General features: G+C 36.3%; 1 long non-coding RNA gene across 1 annotated transcript in view; it reads left to right on the top strand.

Annotated features, from left to right (window-relative positions):
* Positions 1-11,191, top strand: part of LOC136840509 (uncharacterized) — a 275,415-nt gene extending 264,224 nt beyond the window's left edge. Inside the window, exon 4 of the long non-coding RNA XR_010853624.1 lies at positions 11,146-11,191. This is a non-coding gene — a long non-coding RNA (uncharacterized lncRNA). The remainder of the gene's footprint in view (positions 1-11,145) is intronic.
* Positions 11,192-19,626: the final 8,435 nt, after the last annotated feature.

The following is a 19,626-nucleotide window of genomic DNA, read 5'->3' as shown; positions in this document are numbered from 1 at the left end:
CGAAGCTTTCTAGGAACATGTGCAGTTATCATCATATACAATATCTTTTGAGTGTATAGTGTTTCACAAGGTTAAGGAGTTCCGTATTAATGGGCTATTTTTTTACTTGAAAGTATAAGAATGTCATGAGTAAATTAGTGACAAAGTAATACACATCATTATATATATATATATATATATATATAATTATATATATAATATATGATATATATATATATATATATATATATATATATATATATATATATATATATATATATATATATATATACACACATGTATATGTATACAGATAGATAGATAGATAGGTAGGTTGTCTAGTGTTATACTGGCCTCTCAAAGTGGAGGTGGATAGATATCGATTGGAAGTTTAGAACCTGAATTCAACAGGATTTTGTACCTCAGAGTCGTAATTGATCTCGCCCGGTGGATGAATGCATTAAGTAACCACTTTTCATGTACCAACCCGAAAGGCAAGTTTTCGACACCTGGTTAGGGTAGGTGAACTTATATATAAATTCATTTGGGTCTAAGATATTTCCGGAGCTTTTATGAATTCGGTATTAAAGGTGACTTAATAATTGACAGCAGGAAAATGCTATTTGCAAAATTAGTAAAAAAATATAATGTATATAAAACCATGTATTGCACACGGGCTATATTTGGCTTAATATTGAATACGTATGTCTGTATAAACACACCTATATTTGTATAAATTATATATATATATATATATTATATGTATACATATGTTATATATGGAATATTATATAACTTGCAAGATTTTCGCTCGTTGCGAGCTTAAGTTTAATAAGACACGGGGCAGGGAGAAGACGGAAAATCGTATCTTTTTTTTATTTACACCAACGTTTCGGTACATAAAATCAAATAAATAGAAGACATGATTTCCAGTCTTCTCGCTGCCCTGTGTCTTATTAAACCTAAGCTCGCCACGAGCGAAAATCTTACAAGTTACACAGTAATTCTGTATATAACATATATGTATACATATATATATATATATATATATATATATATATATATATATATATATATATATATATATATATATATATATATATATATATATATATATATATATATATATATATATATATATATATTATATATATATATATAATTTATAAAAATATAGGTGTGTTTATACTTACATACGGTACTCAATGTTAAGCCAAATATAGCTCATTGTGCAATATATGGTTTTATATACATTACATCTTTTTCACTAACACTATATATATGTATATATATAGATATATATATATATATACTCGTGTATATATATATATATAAATATATATATATATATATATATATATATATATATATATAATATTTACGAGTGTGTGTGTGTAGAGAGAGAGGGGGCGGGGGGCGATTTGTAACTAGTTCATTGTCGGAACACTGCAATATTTCCTTCTCTGGTAATGGGCTCACCTTTGCTTATACGGCAATTTCAAGGGCGATCATGTGTGTGTATGTCTTTTTTTTTTTTTATTAAAGAAGTGTTGCTTTGATGCAATGATATTCGTACCAAATCTATGGTACATGGCGAAGAAAACTGATAAACTGCAATCAAAGTAGAATAAATTATTAATTTATCAGTTCATGCCATTCCTTAACTTAGAGACTGTGCAACACGTAACCTGCATTAAAATTGCTTTCATATGATGTTGACAAACTTTCACAATTAAAAGATGCAGATATACGAGATAAAATTTTTGTCAGATATCTTAATCCTTACAGAAATTAGGTGTTAACACGAAAATATGACTTGAAAATTATGCAGTTATTTAAATATAACTTTCATTAGTATTTTATATCTACCGATATTTTTTCGATCGTCATTCTAGTGAATTGTCTGAGATAATGAACGAGAGTCAAAACAGAAAACCCTTGAGCACAGTAATTTGCTACAGTATAACTGACTAAAAATACATCTCATATTTCCTTGCAAACGATCAGTTTCTGTAGGATTAAGACATTTAAAAGAATTATTTTCGCGTATCAGCCTCTTTTAAAAGTAAATATTTGTCAATATCACATGAAAGCCATTTTCTTGTTGTCGATGTGGTGCACAGTCTGTAAGCTAAGGAATGATGGGAATTGAAATAATACATAATTTTATTGACCTTGATTGCAGTTTATCGGTTTTCTGCACCATCTATTATAGCTTTATTAGGATAAGTTTTTTTTTATTTTTAGTTACGAGTTTTCTAGAAACAAGTTAACTCTAGGCAATCGATTTTAAATTTCAGATTTCATCACAGACAAAGGATGATAATTTCAGCTGGTTCATGGAAAGAGCGCCAGAAAATAAGGTGCTGAGCAGGGCTGTGTATTCCGTGAAGCGTTATATTGCACGTCCACCGAATAAGAGGATTTGCCTCTCAAATCGCGGCTTAGGACGAAGGAGCAATCAGAAATGTATTTCGTAATTGAATTAGATTCTATTTTTCTCCACGCTAGGAAGCCCGCCGGTTCCTGTCGGCTCGATTAAGGGTCCGGGCCGGGAGAATAAATACTGAACTAGGTAATTATCTCCCCGAAAGGTCACACCACGTCAGGTAAATTGAACATCGCTTTCGAATTAGGCCGCTTGAATCCAGTTCTTGAATTATTATCCGAAGGGAATCCTGTCGGGATCGAGGAAAGGAAGTTACCTGCGGATTGGAGTAGAGATGTGGGGGCCTTGGGGGAGGGATATTGGAAGAAAAAAAAATGGGGGCGAAAGGGTCTCACCCCTCAGCTGCCTATCAGTCCCCTTCATTTGGTCCAGCGTTTGGTTGGACCGAATCTCCGTAGGTTGTAATTTTTCTAAGTCTTAATCCCTTGAGCGTAATTACTGTCATAGCTGCGCAGTGATGTCTACTCTTACATCCTGCATACGATTCCCAGGATAAGATCTACAGAAGAATGAATGCGCGTCATCGTGATGGTTACTTATAATGTAAAGGATTCCTTCCGGTTCATGTCGGGTATAGGATGCTCTCCAGCTGTTCAGTGGTTGTTGGGGTCAGTCATGAGGTTTTATTTCACGGACACAAATATTTTTTTAATATCGGTCATTCATTGATTTATTTGTTTAGTCTTTTCAGCCTGATATTCTTTTTAGCAATTAATTTTACTATCGCTGATTATTTTATATATATACGAGTATATTTCCAGCTCATGCGTCGATTACATTAAGTCATCGGGCAACAATCAATTTTTGATTCGACGTCAGTGTCTGATGTAAGTGACGCAAGCAAATATAATAAATCAATCTGATCTGCCTATATTCTATTAGTGTTTCTATTTCGTAACATGTCTTACGCTTTCCTTTACACTTCCTTCAACAAAGTCAGCTCCAAGAGTCTTCCAATAACCTAACCCCAACATGATTTGCTGACGCTGCAGATATGTATCGAGTGTAGCGGAAGATTGCTCTCGTTGCATTAGCTTAAATTGCAAGTGGTTGTGTGCTGTGACGCAATCGTATTGAAGCAGGAATTATTGACTTAGGCGATTACTCGTGCTAGATTTGATCCCATTACTTGTGTTGTTTGATTCCGACTATGTGCTACTACTGTTTCGCCTGCCTCGGATTCCTTTGGCTGAATGCTTTCTGTTATTATTATTATTATTATTATTATTATTATTATTATATTATTATTATTATTAACGATGCCATACCATTACGTTCACTACTGACACATAGGTTTACAAGTGAATTTTTTTTATTTTTTGTCACAATGCTTTTTTGAATACTAGTGAACATAAACGTCAGTTTAATTTACCTGCTTAGCTAAAATTTGTGACTAAAATCACTTCATTTAATTGCATAAGAAGAAATAAATTCCAGGAATGTAATAAGACACTAAAATTGTTGACAAAATTTTCGAACGAAAAATAATGAGGCAACAAGTTTTGAATTTCGAAAAGTAATAAAAATGAGAAGTAAATAAACGAAAAAAGAACAGAATGACTAGAGGTAACACGTAGCAAAATTTACGCGGCGATGAATTTATAAATGGATTTCAACTCACTTTGGCTTTTCAGCGCTAGAGTTTAGAACTTATTTGAAGGTCACAAGAGAAGTCCGGTTATTTGTTTTCAATTTACTCGTAGACACAAGTGCGCGCGCGCGCGCGCGAGAATACTTTTACATTCACAACCCCAAGGTTGACGTTTCGATTTTGTTTATTATTTCTGAGTCATTTGAATTTTAGATGTGACCAATCCAATCATTTGAAGTTTTATTTCAGTTTGTATGTTCTTAAACCAGTGCCTGCTCTTCGCCTTGTACCATTAACGTTCAAGAGTTATTATGGCTTGCGCGCGCGCGGACACACAGACACACACTCATATATATACATATACAGTATATAATGTGTGTATATATATATACACACACACACACACACATATATATATATATATATATATATATATATATATATATATATATATATATATATATATATATATATGTATAATATTATGTAATGTCTGTGTGCTTTTGAGTGCATGTTGGTGCATAAACTATATTGGAAACATGTGAAATCCTTATTATTTTTAAAATCAGAATGCATTCAGTATGACACAGAAGGAAATTGAAGTAAAGGCTATATTAAAAGGAGAGAGAGAGAGAGAGAGAGAGAGAGAGAGAGAGAGAGAGAGAGAGAGAGAGAGATTCATTATCCGGCGCCTTCTCGTATTCAGACATTACGCAGACAGATGTATATTTATAAATGTCGCTTTTGCTACGTCTGGAGAAAAGGAAATGAAAAGCCGCCAAGACTTGGTAGGAATTGTCTGCCAGGTCTGTTACACAAGCAGGAAGGAGGAGAAGTTACATTCAACTGATTCGGATTTCTAAAGGCGACCCAAGAACAGGATAGAATTTACCTTTATGCTGTCTTTCACTGACTCTCTCTCTCTCTCTCTCTCTCTCTCTTGTGACACAGCCAAGGACACAAAGATTTCTTTACCTTATTGGAATATACTTTATTTCTGTTAGATCATATTTAAATTGATTTCGTTGCGCACTGTAATAATTTCAAAAGAAGGGTTGTGTTGTTAACTCGTGATTGTGAATCAGGTCACATTGAATAACTTAATTTTTCTTTGATCGTATTGTCGTATTGTCTTGAGTTATTCAATGAAGCCTTTTTTTCTTAATCAATAATCATCATTCTTTCCAAATAAAAAAAAAAACAGATTAAAGCACGATATATACACACTTCCATTATTTCCTAAGTAATTGTTTGATTTTGTGTATCTGTAATGTAATATGTGTATTTTAAACACATGACTGGCATCGTGGTTATATACTAGCTGAAAGGTTATGCATAGATATATGTATATGTATATATATATACAATATATATATATATATTATATATATATGTATATATATACTGTATATATATTTAAGTTTAATATAAATTAGCAAAGTATTCATTAATGTTACTGGCTACGCATGAAAGGAGAGGTTGTTTATCCTTTAGCAATGTTTTGTTTTTCCATAAAGTTTATAAAATGACATCATTTGTAAGCTGGGCTTCGCATCATGTTTGTGTTCATGCAGGTAAAAATAAAAGGAAGCTAATTAAGGCTCGGTCTTTTTAAATCCTGCTTTTGGGCGTGAAAAAGAAATCCTCTTTGGATAAAAGTGTAGTGTTTACTTTTCATTACATTTTAATGGAACTTTTTTGTTGTTGTTGTTGTTGTTGATGTTGTTGTTTTCGACCGCCAACTTTGTTGATCTGATTTCTATCAGTGGCGGCATTACCCGTAATTGCCAGTCTCTCTCTCTCTCTCTCTCTCTCTCTCTCTCTCTCTCTCTCTCTCTCTGCATCTAGAGGGAAGTTTTAACGGGAAGTTTATCTCCGGGGGACGATGGCAGATGGCGAAAATTGCCCGTCCCTTCAGAATATCGCCTTCGGCTGTCCCTTTACCGGGAGTTGGGAACAAATGACGGGTTTCAGCGTAAAGGGTAGAGTGACTTGATGTCAGTCTCCTTCGTCTACTTGGACATTCATTCAAGAGCGGGTGAGCGAACTCTGGATGCTGACAATTATCGAACACTGGGTACTTCACCTTTCTTTTTTCCTTGTCATGTTTTTTTTCCACTGGTATACAGCCTGTTCTAAGTATGATTGAAGTTTGAATTATTTTAGTTTTGCTTTACGATTTTATAAATTTTTTTTTTTAGAATGGACAAGCGAGCAAAAAGAAGGAATGAAAACGGCAGTGCATATCGGTTTTATCATATTTAATAGTAGTGTTTCTGGACCCAAAGCCAACTGATTTAATAATAACAATAATAGAAACTGGGAGGATTAGCGGGAGATCCGGATGTGGGTGTAAATGATAGTAGAGATGTTGGCACGGAAGTAGAAATACCCAGGAAGTAATTAAAACTGAGATGAATGGTAGTGTTCACAGGCTGCTCTAGAAGTGAGAGCTCATGCTAGCGCGCGGCTAACTTAATCCAAAACAACAACGCCGCAGTGTACTTCAGGAGGCTGATGTGCTGCCAGTGAGGCTTGTGTCAGTTGCATAAACAGATGTGCAGGTATGATTTTTTTGTTCCTGTCCGTCCTCCTAAACAGTTAAAGGAGATCGTCACTGAGTCTGTCCCACCGATTGCCTGGATTCCTGTCAAACTTGGAACAAAGATGTTCTTCATCCATCATGTTTACCCTGTCATCGCAACTCCTACAAGGTTTAAGGGCTTCCAGTCATACGTAGTTCAGCATCAAGAGAGTTCATCCCAATCTGTCTGTCAGTGTGCCTGTCATGCCTACCTTGCAATCTGAAATCCCGCATGTTTGAAGTGATTTCAGTCAAAATGGTACAAAGGTAGTGTGCATAAGCCCGTCACACTTACCGTATCATTGCAAAATTTGGCACCTGGGATGCTTTTAAGTGAGCTGATGACATAATTTATCAACCTCTAAAAATGCGACCGTTACGAAGATTAGTAAAATTTGATTAGGACAAAGAGACTGATTGAATTACCATGCTTCATAATCTTAATTATGGATTTAATTTGTAACAGTTAGCAATATCGCCACAACCAAAACATGCTTATAAAAAAATCAATTAACTGGTAGAATAGAGCTCTTATGATTAAAAACTCAGAGGAAATTTTATATAAAATTTTAGTCTTAGGTTAATAAATACACATTATATATATATATATATATATATATATATATATATATATATATATATTTATCAATAGCGTAAGCTAGGTAAGTCATCGAGGAAAGCTGAGAGTTTCAGTCCTACAAATATATCATGAACCTTTGTTGGCCGTCGAGACGATAACTAAGATAGGAATAGGCCGTAGAAGGGTTCTGAGTATGACACCTTTGCCCTACACAGTTTAACGGATTCCTTCTAAACTTGGTACAGCATGAACGGTACTCGTCCTGTGGCTGTCACGCTTACCTTGTGATCAAAACTTCCTCTACATGGCTGAGGGGATTTCAGGGAAACTTGGTTGAAAGGCAGACCGTCATGCGTAAGTATGTCTGAAGGGATCGCATCAGTCTGGCCGTCTGTCAGTGTATCTGTCACACTTACCCTGTCATCGCAACATCTACACGGTTGAAAGGATTTTGGTCTGTCTTGGTATAAAGCAGACCATTATGCAAAGATATGCACGAAGGAAGATCATCCGTCAGTCTGCCTGTCAGTGTGTCTGTCACACTAACCTTTTTACCGCAGTTCGTCCTGAACGGTCGAAGGCAGTCCTGTCTAACTTGTACGAAAGTTGACCATCATGCATGAATGTGTGTGAAGCGAGGTCGCCTGTCTCTTATCCCTGTGTTAAACCTTGTACAAAGGTAGACCAACAAGCATAGGGGTAAGTGAAGGGAGCCTGGCATCTGTGTCAGTCCGTCTGCGCGTTTTTCACACTTACCTTGTCATGGCATTTTCAACCATACAATTAAAATTGTTTCATTCACACTTAGTACAGAAGTAGAGCATCAGTCTTTTGTGTACTTGAAGGAGGCCGCTCGTTTGTTTTTCCTCCTTGTCTCGTGTTCGTCAGTGCATCTGTCAAACTTATGAAGTGATTTTAGTCAAATCTGATACATAAGACATGAAAGGAGAACGGCTGTTGGCTGTCAGTTTTCATCAGTCAGATTGCTCTTCGAAAGTTTGGTTGGGGTTCAGTATAGGGGACATTTGTTGCTTTAACAGTACTTATAGAATACTTGTCCTATATGAAGCCACTTGCATTAGGAAAAAAATATATGAAACCCAAGTATATTGATTACGATAACAAGCAGTTATGTGGATAATTATGGGATCACAGGAGTTAACTTCATCCATAAGTGGAAATAAAGGGATGTAACAGGCTAACTAATGCTTCATACATTGTTTAGATATGTCAACAGAAGGGATACACCTTATAGAGCATCTCTTCGCTTCTGTGGGAGACAAATGTTAACTGGACTATAAAGTATCGATGGTACTGATGAGAAAAAGAAAACAAGTGCCCGGTGTGCTGATCGAAACTGGTCCATCATATTCGTGTCCAGCAGAACAGATTATTATTATTATTATTATTATTATTATTATTATTATTATTAAAAGCTTTAAGGTTTTAGCAAACTTCCTTCATATAGAGGAAACGAAATATTTAGTCTTTTTCTTAACGAGGCTGAAAGTTAGTTAATGGAATTGTTAACACCTCCATTCGCATTGTGCTTTTACGTCGAGTTGCCCTACACCATTTTCGCTTCGCAGAAATGATTATGGGGAAAAGCGAAACAGTTTTGATGTTAAAAATGAGGTCGCTAATGTTTATTCGAAAGGCTAATTGTATGCCGAATGTCAAGTCCTTTCATCCGAAATAGAATTAATTAAGGCGTTTTTACTCTATACGCTGATATTCATGCATAAGTGCGTGTGTGCATATGTAAAGACGTTCATGCGTATATATATATATATATATATTATATATATATATTATATATGTATTATATATATATATATATATATATATATATATATATATATATATATATATATATATATATATATATATATATATATACTACACACTCCAAATAACACAATTTCACTGAATAAAGATATAACTTTCACAGAGGACGTCAGTAATACGTAGGTCCAATAGAGGAGATTCTTTAGTTTCAAGCTTTCAGAGGATCGTCTGCCTCCATATATATATACCGTGTATATATATATATATATATATATATATATATATATATATATATACATACATACATACATACATACATACATACATACATACATACATACATACATATATTTTTTCTCTTAATTAAATATCCAAGTATCGGTGGAAGATTACTAACTAACAAATATAAATATCACCGAGGATTCCCAGATTGATTCAGGTCTTGGTAGGGGAGACTTAAGTTCGTTTCCCAATGACTCCAGTGGACCTACGTTGACATAGTAGTTAGCTGACTGTGAAGGATCGCAGCCAGAGTGGAATGTCGTTCCCAAAAAGACTTGCTGAGAATCGCAGTTTAAAATCTGATGCCATCCAATCTGGGGGAAAAGAGAGATGTTAATGTTTACATGTTTGCATATGTTTCTTTTTGGTACTCTCTACAAGCATAGCTCAGTTCTCTTTACGACGAAATTTAATCTGGTAAGTCGTCTTGTCAACGATGCTTCGGTAGATCTTACCATACAAGACGCCTGTGCTGTATCTCTTCTGTGGGTAGTATTTTGGTTATTGTTCCGATTCGCTGTACATCTTGGAACTCTTTCGTTTTGTTAGTGTGTCCCCGTTAACATCGCAGAGTTTATGGAGGTCTCTCCTTGCTCAAGGTTTTTTTTTTTTTTTTTAATCATAAAATTGCATTTCTTGAGGCGGTTCGGTCTCTTAGGAAAGAATTTTAACCATTTTCAAGTTCCCATTTCATCTCTTTTTCGAGAATACGTATTGGTACAAAGGCATTAGATTGTCTGACCCATCAACAGTTATAAGCAAAAAAAAGAAAGAGAGAGAGAGAGAGAGAGAGAGAGAGAGAGAGAGAGAGAACAGAAAAGTGGTTCGTGTCAGGTGTGTTTAATTGATGAGTGGTGTAACCTGTTCATGTGAGTAACACTGGTTGGTGACTGGGAATCAATTCTCATATTTTGAACTACACTATAGCCTCTGGTGATGATTTTCTGGTACAGAATTTATCGTGAGATTTCTTCCATAGGGGAAAAGCAAATCATGCTATCTTGTTTTTTTTTTCTTTATACTGCGAGAATTTTTTTTATAGATATTGTGGAATGAGCGGAACAAGAAGAGAACGTTGCACCACTTGATTCATTTTCCGTTCTCTGCATTTATTTTTTTGTAACCTGTTGATGTCGCTCTTCCATTTAATTGAAGAGACGCGTGCCAACTTATTGCATCAACGTGTTGACAACTTTTTCGGAAATTCGTTATTCTTTCTGGATTGTAGCACATCTTTTTTTAATGTCTGATGTTTTTTTACGTAAAATTTTTGTTTTTGCCTACAGTCCCCAGGACATTTTCCTTTTGAAATTGTCGGTCACACATATGAGCCGTCACTTTATATTTTTTGATTGATTCCTTTTCTATACTTTCTGATTCTTTTTCTACGTTTTTTCTTCGTTTAGTTAATGTCTATACACACACACACACACATATATATATATATACATATATATACATATATAATTGATGCTCTGTTATACTTAATAGTATACACTAAGCTACAGATGTAAGTTGGTTAATTGACCTGTCCCCCCGTGAGAATATTTTAACTTCAAGTAAACTACGAAAGGGGAGAGAGAGAGTGAGAGAGAGAGAGAGTTGGGGGGGGGGAGTGTTGAACGTAGCCGGGGAATGCAAGAAATGAGTTTGTGGTTACGTGACACATACATCAATTCGGCAGGTCCCTTCTTTATTTTTGCATTAAATCATACCCCTTTACCCAGGAGGGCATGGGAGGGCTACTTAAACTTGTGGGTGGGCTTCAAAAGGTTTGGCATGCGGTCAGGTAAAGGAAACAATTATCTTGGAACTTTAGCATTAGGGACCACGAAACAGGGTATTGGGTATACCCAAGTTACATGTGTACGTCATTTTTTCTGTCTTTGCAGGGTCATTCGATGCCGCAGAGGGGTGAGATTGCCTCGATGGGAAAGGTAAGTCGCAATTTACTCCTTTATTTTTAACCAAAAATTTTGTTGTTTTGGCGTTCGTCTCTTTGAAATTACGTTACTACGGCAGTAATGGTAAGAAGTGTCCTGTTTTCACACAGTAAAATTATACATGTAGATGTAAATATAAGTTATATATGTGTATATATAATATAGACATACATACATACATACATATGTACACTTAGATGTATGTGCAGTTAGTTAGACTAGATAATAAGAAACGTATGTAGACTTATTTATGTATCGTAGTTACATGTATGCATACACACATCCAGGTATATATATAAAATAAACACACACATATATATATATCTCTCATTTCAACTTAAGTGCTCCAACGCTCTGCATTTTCTTATTCGTTATCGAGTCGCAGTGACAATGCAGACGGCATTGGTATTTGATTCAGTTATTTCCGCCTGAAATTCGCTCGTCCTTTCGTGTAAGGAGCCACTAATTTTGGGCTGTTTTGGCGGGAGGGGTTGGGGTAAAGGGAGCCAGTGTGCTGGCGAGAAGACGAAACGGTCGAGAGGTAAAGAAATGTTCAAGAAATGGAGTTTTTGGCGATGCAAGAGTGCTGTTGTTTGTGACGTTTCTCCCTTAAACACAGTTTCTGTTACAGTGGCCCAAAGAAGCATGTTAATCTATTGTTTTCTGTGTTCTTAAGAGAATAAGCTTTGTTCAGAATTTGAGTTGAGCCAAAGGACTGAATTTTAACGTTCGAATATCAAAAAGTCTAACTTATCTGTTCTGTGTTACTTATTTTTCAAGAAAGCGTAAAATACAAAGAAAGCTCTGACTCTTTCAACTGGGTTTAATGGGTCTATTTATTTAATTGTTAAACGAGGAATGCAGCCATGGACTGTTAACGCCCCTGCATTTGGGATCTTGCCGCCTGCCCTACGTAACCCTCCCTCCCTCTTATCTCGTCCCATATTGCGAAATCGCAGTCTGCTTCCCTTCCCTCCCGCCCCACACCCTCCTCTCTTAGTATATTGCTCGTTCCTATTCGTCAAACCCAGAACCGGTTGTTATCCTTTAACAACTAGATGATTACGGAATTACTGGCAGAACACGTCTAGAAAATAGCCATCGGGCGAAAATAGCGGCGATATTGGCGCTCTTCCGGTCCCTTTTATGGCGAAGGATTGGCGGGAAAAGATCCCAGGAAGGAAAGTGTTTTTTTTTTTTTCTTTCTTCGTCTTCTCCGTCGTTGGGTTTTCGGGAGGTGGGGGCGTCTAGATAATTTAGATTTACGATAGGAAAGAGATTCCGCCCTTTTTTGCGTCTTCCCAGGATTAGGGTGTTGGGTTGGTTGGGGTTACTGTTATTGCTGGGCTTTCGAGTCGAAGGCGCCTTGCTTGTTCGTGCAGACCTGCTGTGAAGTCAGACGCTCCGACTTAATATGGGTACAGACATTCACCTGCGTCATCGCTCAGAGCATCCCCCAACCCCTCTCGTATTTTCTCAAGGGTCATGTAGAGGGGTAGGATCAAATTATATGCTTGAAACTGTGTTACCATCCATGGCATTTGGCCTACATGGAAAAGGAGGGCGCACAGCAGTAATCAGGCCTTTGTTCTTTTCGTTTGGTTTAACGTTACCTTTATTTTGAAATCCGATTCTAATGGCAACGTTGCAGTTTTTCGGCTTATTTTTAAAGTTAGATACTTATACACTTTTTTTTTTGTTTTTGTTTATCATGTAGTTTTTTATCAAGGTATATTGAGATATAGGAAGGACTATGACCAAAAGTCAAAGGTGGTCTGTCCGTGGATGGCGTCTGGCTTGAGGACTTCCAATAAAATTAAGAACTTTTTAGGCGGATTTGTTTTCTGCTTCTGTGCCCTTGAAATCTGTGTTTGTGCAGACAGTACAGAGATGTATTTGTGCACTGACGTGAATAAAGGTATTATTAAATGGTGGACATTGTCTCTCAACATGAATTTTAAAGAAAACGAGACAAATGAAAATTCCCTTTAGTTTTCAACAAGGGGGCTCTTTTTGAATTTTTTTTCTCTCTCTCTCTCTCTCTCTCTCTCTCTCTCTCTCTCTCTCTCTCTCTCTCTCTCTCTCTCTCTCTCTCTCTCCGTGTGTGTTCACATCGAAATAAGTAGACCGAAGCAGCAGATCCTTTTCTGTCGCCTAGACGGTTGTACTGAACTTTGCGTACGCACGATTTTCACTTTTTCTCTCTTTCTCTCTCTCTCTCTCTCTCCTTGCTTGTTGACACGCACCATGACTTGCACGAATGTCCCTTTACGCGTACCGTTATGTGCTTCAGCTAAATTTCTCTCCCCTTTATTTGCTAACTCACCTCACCATTATCTTCATCATGAAGTTTTTTTTTTTTTTCGTGTTGCCTCGACCATCAGTGCAATCAAAGAGAGAGAGAGAGAGAGAGAGAGAGAGAGAGAGAGAGAGAGAATGGGGAGGCAGGGTGGGGTGGGGTGTGGGGCAGGTAAAATGGGAAAGAAGTGTTCTTAGTTTCTCTTTACTTTTCTTGTCATATAATTGTTCTCTGCAATCTTACGTAAGCCATTTCACTTTCGTTGAAATTTAATGAGCGATGCGATATGATTATCTTGCACATAGCTTTCTACTTAATGTCAATTGCACACACGCACACAAACATATGTATATATGTGTATGTATGTATGTACGCATGAGAATGCATTAAAAAATTATACATTGACACAATACAGCTAAGGAAGTCCAAAACGGGTCTGATCAAGTCTTTCAAGACATCTTTTACCATGAATTAACAATGTTTTATAAAATAAAAATACCCGCTCTGCATCACATAAATAATGATCTGTTAATATTTTATATTCCAAATTCATCCGCGTACATCATGAAGAGGATATAAAAAAATATATTACTTATTTATTACAAAGAAATTAAAGATCCATCGAATACCAATCCTCTGTATAACGATAATTTCTGTTAATGATCCTCTACCAGACAGAAAAAAAAGAGCATTTTTCTCTAGTTGACGATGGTTTAGTGTGCGGCTTCAGAGGGAGATAGTATATGCACTTGAAGGTGTTATTTTCATTCAGTTCTTTATGTTGTTTTATTTTTTCATCAAATCGTCAAGCTGTGGGATTTTGTTCTTACCGTGTTCTCTGACTTCCTTATACTCTGCCCTTTATAAGGCAGGACTAAAGCTTCTTTTGAGTAATTACTTCTATATATATACACACTGTATATAGAGAATATGTATTTATATAGATAATATACAGTATATATATATATATAATATATATATATATATATATATATATATATATATATATATATATATATATATATATATATATATATATATATATATATATATATCACGCACACATATGCAACGTCACACACATCTGTAGGTTTGAGCTTAGCGGTTTCTCCATTTTTGTTGATTTTTTTTTAAAGATCGCCGTCATCGTCAACTTGCAATTTCAAGTCTTGAATAACCACCTCTTGCTCTTATTCTACCGATCTTCAACATCATTTCATCATCATTATCAGCGCCATCAAATCCGTTTTCTCCAGTAGATGTTAAAATCTGTTAACATAGCCTATTGTTTTCATAAAGGTAAGGCAAATATTTTTTCAGATGCATTGTTAAAATTTACGTTCAGATTTTCAAACCAACACTCTCTCTCTCTCTCTCTCTCTCTCTCTCTCTCTCTCTCTCTCTCTCTCTCTCTGAACTCCAAGATAATTTGCTCCTAATGGCAGGTTATCCTGGCGAGCGATATATGATTTAATGGTTTATAAACAACATGAATGGTGCGCTTACAGTATGTGAGAGCGCGCGCGTGTGTGTGTGTATGTAGTAATTACTCTCTTATTGATAAGGAGGTCTTTCCCACGTTAAATTACTAATATAACGTAAATGAATTTGGTAACGGTAGCCTTTTGACTGATTATAAATAATTCCGTGGTGCAGATGCGCTTTACCAAGTTTATCTAAAATTATCAGGAAACGTGAGTAATGGACTGAATTATGTTATTGATTTTAATCCTCTCTCCTCTCTCTCTCTCTCTCTCTCTCTCTCTCTCTCTCTCTCTCTCTCTCTCTCTCTCTCTCTCTTTCTAAACCAATATAATTGCTAACTATGTCCTTTTTTCACTGCTTTTTTGTACGTGCTATTTTCTCTCTCTCTCTCTCTCTCTCTCTCTCTCTCTCTCTCTCTCTCTCTCTCTCTCTCTTTGAAAGAAGACTAGGGGATTGCTATTATTGTTTACTTAAAAACACGAAGGTCATTATTTATAAGGCTGTCACATCGCACTTCGAATTATTTTGCATTAGTCATTTTTCTTATAGTTATCCTTTTTATTATATACCTATTCATTCTGCTTTTGTGCATTTGTTGTAATTAAATTCGCCTTCTTTTTCATCTAATACTCAGTCTTTCTTTGCTTTTTTGTACATTTTTACTACATTCTTTCTATCGTCTTCATCTTCTTCTCATTGTTCTGTTTTTTATCACTGCGACTTTTGGAAAGACCATAACGTCTCAGTATTATTCAAAAAGAGAGAGAGAGAGAGAGAGAGAGAGAGAGAGAGAGAGAGAGAGAGAGCAGAAAATACCTGCTATATATCCTATACCTGCTATGAAAATCAAAGCCCGTTTCCATCAGGCGTATCTACTTGTATAATTCAACATAATTGCGATTTGAACACACCCAGTCATGCTGTTGTTATCTCGCAAAATGCATCCCGCAAGTTGGAAATGGCATACGAGATTTCGTGTTTTTTTTTTTTTTTTCCTGCTTGGAGTTATCTCGGAGTGAGATGTGTAGACTTATCAGCGAATACTGAACGAGAACACGACGCAGGAATCGACAGCCGTTGATTGCCTTCCATTTACGGCGAGCAATAATCAAGTCGAGGTTTTAGATCGAGAACGTGTGACTGAGGCTCCTGGTTTTTAACGGCGCTAAGTGCGGGACCTGCCGGCTACTTCATTCTTTCGTGGTACTGGTGGATCTCAGGTTATTTAAAGCTAATTTGTATCATCTGCAGTTTTACTGAAGACAATCTAAGATACTTTGAACAACTTTCGTAACACCAGTTTGCTTCCTGTAAATCAGTTTTGTTAATCTACAGCTGTGAACATGGAAATTTGATCAGGTCTTGTTCCCAACATATGCTTCTCTTGCAATGCCTAATCTTAACTTGGTCAGTCATAGCTGTCACAATCTTTGTACCTTAACTTCGTCACTCATAGCTGTCACAATCTCTGTACCATGAAAATCAGCCCCTTTTACAGGTCTCGTTCAAAACCTTGCAGTCTTTTAATAAGACAGTGTTTTATACGAAATTATTAACACTTGAGCAGTACTGTTCATTAATTATTCGTCTCCTGTTAGGAAGCACGCAGCGTACAGTTTACGATCCCTGAGTGAAAATTGTTGTTCAGTTCGAAAAAGATTGGTTCTAGACAGAGATTAATTAACGACCGTAAATTGTTGGATTCACAACCTTTAAACAGCTCTGGAGTGAACGAACTGTGTCTTTAGTGTACGCCCACATTTACAGTTAAGTTAATGATACCCTCTGTACACTAGATTACTGTGTGATGGGAGGGAGTTACACGCACCCTTGTATCATGCAGCAAAATAGACGTGGTTGCACTATCGTTATAGTAGTAAAAGAACCTTGCCGGCATTAGACTTTTCCAGCCAAAAGTTACAGCACTTTCGAAACTTCAAGTTGATCGAGCCATTAGCTTTCATGATAAAGGAAATGATTGACAAGTCTTATGAGATTATAATAGGATTTTAATCATGATTTCTGAGACTTAGTTACATGACGTCATTAATAAGATATTTGCAGTGTTTAGATTGGCAGTGTTAATCATATAGAGCTTAAATAAGTCTATAATTAAAATTGCTTTTGTAAATCATTTATCTAAGAAATTTCATGTTTTTTTTAAGTTCTGAGTGCAGCCATTTTCTTCCTAATGAGATACAATGCTATTTTCTTGTTTAATTAGTGTACAGCTCTCATTTATTAAGTTCCAAGTTGGTTTTTCCTCACATAAATGTCGAGATTGATTATACAAGATCCAGGGCATTGTATAGACATTTGATGGAAACTTTAATAGATTGTATAAAAGCCAATACATTAACAGGATAGTAAGTTACTGAAGTGATAGTTCACTTTCTTTCCCTTAATGTTATTCTTACAGTCAGATTATCGTGTTCGGTTCTCGCAGAATCAAATGTATAAACTATATAGGGAATTTGAAGAATCGAAGCGAAAACTCTCTCTCTCTCTCTCTCTCTCTCTCTCTCTCTCTCTCTCTCTCTCTCTCTCTCTCTCTCTTACCTTTATTGTTTTGACGCCGGAGTAAAATTGAAATAATTCTCTTTTCCGGCATTATGTGAAACTTCGTATGTGGCAGTATTTTAATACTCTCTCTCTCTCTCTCTCTCTCTCTCTCTCTCTCTCTCTCTCTCTCTCTCTCAGTATCAACAATTTCCCAAGGCTGAATGTCGGCTGCCAAAGAGATCCTGGTTCTTGCCTCACCTGTCATCCCTCGTACCTCACTTATTTCTTTTGGAAGGCAGGCGTCCTTCTCTAGCCAATTCCCAGGCGCGTGTGTTCATGATATACACAGTATATTTCGTACATGTTCACCTCAGAGACACCCAGTCCAACAAGCATCTCAGTCTTTAACTCGCCTGTCTTAACCTGGTATTGCTGAAGAAATCCTTAGACGAAGCTCTTGTTTAAAATTCACAGTGTAGGTGAATATAGAACCGAATCTTCCTGTGGTGGAGGTTCTATTAATCGATTAAATTCTTCAGGGTGAAATGTTTCATGCTACGGCCTGCCATTGCAGGTGTCAGTGATTTTCACTCCTGTTCAGTTTGCTAAGCTACCTAACATTCACTCACATTTTGAAAAATCTTCTGGTCTTATTTGGTGCGGCTCTTATTCTTTACCCTGTTCTTTGAACTTAACTCTGTTCCGGTCATGAAGCACGAATGATCAAAGGCTCCAGAATTACTGGAAAAGGGTTTATTAGTCAGTTGACGATATAAAGCAAACGCACCTTTTGATACGAAAGTTTATTTGGTCTTTCTTCTTATTTCTGCATGATATTAAATCTTCATACATATAAACTTCCTTATACGTTCTTAAATTTGATTTTACTAACAATGCTCTTGAATTTCTCGTCTTGCAAACAATTTCGCCAGTTTCTGTAGTTTATCTTCTCTATTCCTTACGATCTGTTCATGATCCCTTTTCTTGTTCTACAACTTTGCACACATATCTGCTGTCCTTTCTCTGACCTTCCTATCACTCCGTCCATATGCAATACACTCTTGTCTCAGACCCACTTTTACACCAGACAAGTCACTTTCCCTCCTTCAGACATCTCACTTCCACACAGGACCATACCATACATCCCAAAACCTTAAACGTTGACTCTTTGTGTGACAGACGGCTTTTACTTTAATATCGAGCCTCTTACATAACTGGTTGAAACGCAGCATTGCTTTCTTGTGTAAACCTACACTGTTTTGTTATCAGTCCCTCTGTCATCTGTTTTACTTTCTCGATCAAAATCCTACTATTCGACTTCCCGCCTTTGATAAGTGACATTATTCCCCCAAATTTTTGGCAATTTCTTCCATCACTTCTTCCCTTAAACGAAGAAACAATAAGTTTTCTCTACCATTCCTTTGGAATCTTTCCCCTCATCCAAGACACACCTTAAACTCCTTGGTCAGCCATTCGATCACACTTTCATCATTATGCCTCAGTATCTTGAAAGTGTTTTAACTCTACAGTCTTTTATCCTTCACCATCTTAATTACCCTCCTTTTTTCATCAGCAGTCACTTTTACATGTTGTATAAAACGTATAATAACACCTTCCTCTCTCACATATTTATGGATTGCTTCTCTTCTTTACTATATTCCATGAATCTTCAAAAGACTTGCCACATCGAACCAGGACTGTGTTGTCTTTGAACAGCATTCTTTCTTAGTATCTTTTATTGCGGGTTTGTACACATACATACATACATACATACATACATGCATACATACATACATACATAATAAACCACCATTAATTTCCTCTTGCTTGGGTCAGATGTTAGGTAACCTTATCAAATCTAATTACCTCAATAATCTAGCTACTGGTCTCATATTAATGGGGGTTTAAGTAGGTTCATTAGTTCATGAATGTAAGATTAACGACAACTGTAGTGGGAGCTTTCCTTGTTTTGCTGAGAAAATGAAAGTATTTGGTATTTATGATGCGATGAACTGTGCTGATTATAAAAGTTGTCGTGCTTTTATCATATCTTAAGTTGGTCGGCCCCTTTTATGGCAGATAACTTTTTTCCCATTCACACTCATTCTCGTATGAAGTTCAAAACAACAAACTCTTGTGAGAAT

This window comes from Macrobrachium rosenbergii, chromosome 7 (genome assembly GCF_040412425.1).
Source record: "Macrobrachium rosenbergii isolate ZJJX-2024 chromosome 7, ASM4041242v1, whole genome shotgun sequence".
In the NCBI taxonomy this organism is placed as follows: Eukaryota; Metazoa; Arthropoda; class Malacostraca; order Decapoda; family Palaemonidae; genus Macrobrachium; species Macrobrachium rosenbergii.
This window is presented reverse-complemented; position numbering and strand designations above follow the sequence as displayed.